Raw genomic sequence first — 3670 nt, 5'->3', positions numbered from 1 at the left:
TCCTTTTTTGGTCTGATAACTCATTATGATATAAAGGTAACACTGGACGTTGGAGGCTTTTGAGCATAGTGCAAGTTCTGGAATATCACACCACATCACTAATTGTTTGACTTCATCTAGTGATGGACTATGTGATTCCTCTTTTACATTACCCATGTTTAAGATAAAAAATGTACACTGCTATAGGACTAGCTTGCAAGAGGTGGTTTTTGAGTTAGAATATTCTTAAAGACAATAAACATAATTGGGAAGGGAATATAATTGATCAGTGGAAGAAGCATTCTGGAAAATCTGAATCTGATTGAAATGTTGAATAAAATACAGAGAGGGAATTAGCCTGGGATTTCATCAGTATAGGCAACTTCCAGGTGAGGAAATGCTTTCTGCTAACAAGTTGGCAGTTATCTGTGACTTAAAGTCATAGAGTGTTGTCTTTAGCATGGAAAAAGTAATCATTTCTCTGGTATTTCACTTCTACTATGTATCAGAGATGGGGCTTCAGATGTTTCATCGCTTCATTGTGAATCCTCTATCCACACTCTCCATAAAAGGAATATATATATATATATATATATATATATATATATATATATATATATATATATATATATATATATATATATACTATATATATATATATATATACTATATATATATATATATAGTATATATATATATATATATATATATTATATATATATATATATATATATATATATATATATATATATATATATTTTATTATGGCTTTTTTGTAGATATTTTATTTCATCAAATGAACAAAAATCCAGGAATCATTTTTCTTTTAAATATGATTTTAAAATGGGATTCTCTTTGATAAAATAATTATACTCTATATTCCATGAATTTCATCCAGTCTTCTAACTTTTTACATTTTCATTCCCCAAAACCTTCACACACCAAGGTTTTTCTCTTTACTTGCAGCATAAGTGTTTCCAATTAGCACAAGTACCAATGGTTAATCGAGAATCTTTACAAGGTCCAACAACACAGACACCTTTTTGAATAATACAGTTGTAAGTGTCAGCACTTCGCTTCACCCCTGTGGGGGAAGAAACATTATTTCAGAATTATTGTTTAGAAATAGTGTAACACAATGTAGAGAACTGAGCAATTGATAATAGAACTGGTTTCAAATTGTCTCCCATTTTTTCAAGAGGGAAGGGGAGAGGGGGGAAATTTGGAACTCAAATCTAGTAAAAATAAATAGTAAAACATTTCTTGATACAATTGGAGAAAAAATAAATATTATTTAAAAACATTTGTTTATGGAATGAAAAGATTATCTTTAATATTGACACTTACTTTTATATCATGACATTTAAGAAGCATCAGGAAATATTTCTTTATGTTCCTCCTATTCATTTCTTCAAAACAAAAAATAAAATGCCTTCCATGTCTATGGCAATGATTCTACTGTTTTCATTTCTTCTAAATGTAATCCACATCAACTAGACTTCTTTTTTAAAACAGAGTGCTTTTTGACTAGTAAGGTCCTCAGAGAATGTTTCTACCAGCTCAAGGACCAATGCTACCCCCTTCTCTCCTCTATAAGAGTAATCTAGGCTTAGGGGGAAAATATATAAAATAGAACCCTAATCCCATAGTGCCAAGTGAGTTTGGATAGAAGACCCAGAATGGGAAGAAAGAATGGAACAAATGGCATAAATACTGAAATTTCAGCCTAGAAAAGTTTAATTTGAACATGAATCTTACTACTCATTATCTTACTTACCATGGACAAGAAAATAACAGATGCCATGGACTGTGAGTTCTGCCATCACAATAGTTAGGTTACAAGGTTAGTTGAGTCTAAATCTTATATAAAATTTTTTTAATCCTTTGTCTAGGGACAAGCATATTCATCATAACTATAACTCATGGTCAATTTTCCTTGCAGGTTACAAGATATTAGCATTAATAACTTCATTTTTACAAGTAACAAGGCTGAAATTCACAGTATTTAAATAATTAAGTGGAACAATAAGCCAAGTGTTCTCAAGGTTCAGGGTTTTCCTTTACAAAAATAGGCCTTCCTTTATGCTTTTCCTAGATTCTAAACCACACCTTATAATTTTTTCTCTTTGCTTTAGACAAGTCTTCTTTTTAACTTCATAATGCTCTTTGGAATTGATCAGTGCATTAAGAAATCGAAGTCCAGGGAGGTTCATTGACTTACTTAGGATCATCCAACTAGTTGGTGTGACTTTTTCATTCAGAGTGTTAGTAGGTACTAGAGCTAACTTTCCAATTCTGGACTTTTGACTTCTAAATCAAAGTCATCTTATTAGAGTTGACACTAATGAAACACTCATTTTATGATATTGGAACCACATTAGAGATATCTCATTCTTCATTGACTTCTCTTCCCATGCTGTTTTAAAATTTTTTAAAAAGTGTAATTACAATCATCCCTATACTCCATATCCTTCCACCTGATGGATACAAAGGCAGCATTTGGTTATCTGAGTGAATACTGTTTTACTAAACAACCCCTTAGAATATTGGAAGATGACTTTATTCTTAACCTAATTAAGGTTAAGGAAGACCCAGGACTGGTCAAAGTTCTAGTTTAAAAAAAAATAAAATTGAGAGCTCAACAAGACCCATCTTCCACTTATCATTTTGTCAATCTTCTACTTACCTGTTTCAGCAGGAAAGAAAATAACAAAAAGCACCATAAACATAAGGTAGAGATTTCTCATCATGAATTGACTCATCAAGAATTGACTCATGGTGAACCTGGGAATTATAGCAAACATGATGAAAGGACAGTTCAGCAGAAGATAGAAGAAGGTAAGACAATTAAGACTAGTCTAGAATAGACCAAACAATATGAAAGTTACCTGAATTCAGTAAAAATTAGCTTCGAATTACCCCAAATTCATTGAAAGAACCTTCTCAGGAGCCTGGAATATCCTTTTATTTATTGGCCATAGATATTGACCAACAGAGTATTAAAATTTGATAAGCAAGTGTTGCAATCCACAATAAGATTCTAAATCAAGCCAAATTAAATAACTAATGTTATTTAAGCTGAGGAGTGTCCAAATCATGCAGCTTTATCTCTGGTTGTAAATCAAGTGCTCTGGGGAGGACCAAGGTGAATGTTTTGATAAAGCAATTCCTTCTTGCAAAGATGGCTCAAGGCCAGAATTTCTCCTCCCAGAATTGTCTCAGTCAGGGTTTCTGGAGAGCCCATAAAGAATCTCATCCATCCACAAACTGATAGTCAAATATATTATAAGTCTGATTTAAAAAAACAATAGGTTGGTTCTCAACCAGTTTAGGTAATCACAAAGTGGACAGTAATACCAAATAAGAGCATAAAATGACTTCAAATGGACCTTGTTTTCCAATATTCAGCTTACATTCAATTAGTAACCAGCAATAATCAATATCAGCATTCTGTGCTGAATTAGAGTAGATAACTACTGAAAAAGACAGGAAAGCCCATTAAAGAAAGAGGAGGAAAAGGCTTCTAGAGGAACATTTGGCTTGTAGGTGCCAGTATCTGTCATCAGAATGAGAAAACCCTTCCTTTTCAAAGCTAGCAAAGAAAAGGAGGTAAAGGAATATTTTTAGAATTGCTAAAGAAGTCTCTTTGATCAAAGATAGAGAGATTGAGGTAATCAGTTATAGAGTGTGG

The 3670-nt window shown here is 32.3% G+C and overlaps 1 long non-coding RNA gene across 1 annotated transcript; it reads right to left on the bottom strand.

Annotated features, from left to right (window-relative positions):
• Positions 1-752: 752 nt before the first annotated feature.
• Positions 753-2951, bottom strand: LOC141555231 (uncharacterized). The gene is made up of 3 exons (XR_012486105.1): positions 2868-2951; positions 2666-2763; positions 753-1063 (listed from the first exon to the last, which is right to left on the bottom strand). It is a non-coding gene; the product is annotated as an uncharacterized LOC141555231 (long non-coding RNA).
• Between the last annotated feature and the right edge of the window lie 719 nt (positions 2952-3670).

Source organism: Sminthopsis crassicaudata, chromosome 2 (genome assembly GCF_048593235.1).
Source record: "Sminthopsis crassicaudata isolate SCR6 chromosome 2, ASM4859323v1, whole genome shotgun sequence".
NCBI classification, from domain to species: Eukaryota; Metazoa; Chordata; class Mammalia; order Dasyuromorphia; family Dasyuridae; genus Sminthopsis; species Sminthopsis crassicaudata.
The sequence above is the reverse complement of the archived record's forward strand: the minus strand, read 5'-3'. Positions and strand labels throughout refer to the sequence as shown.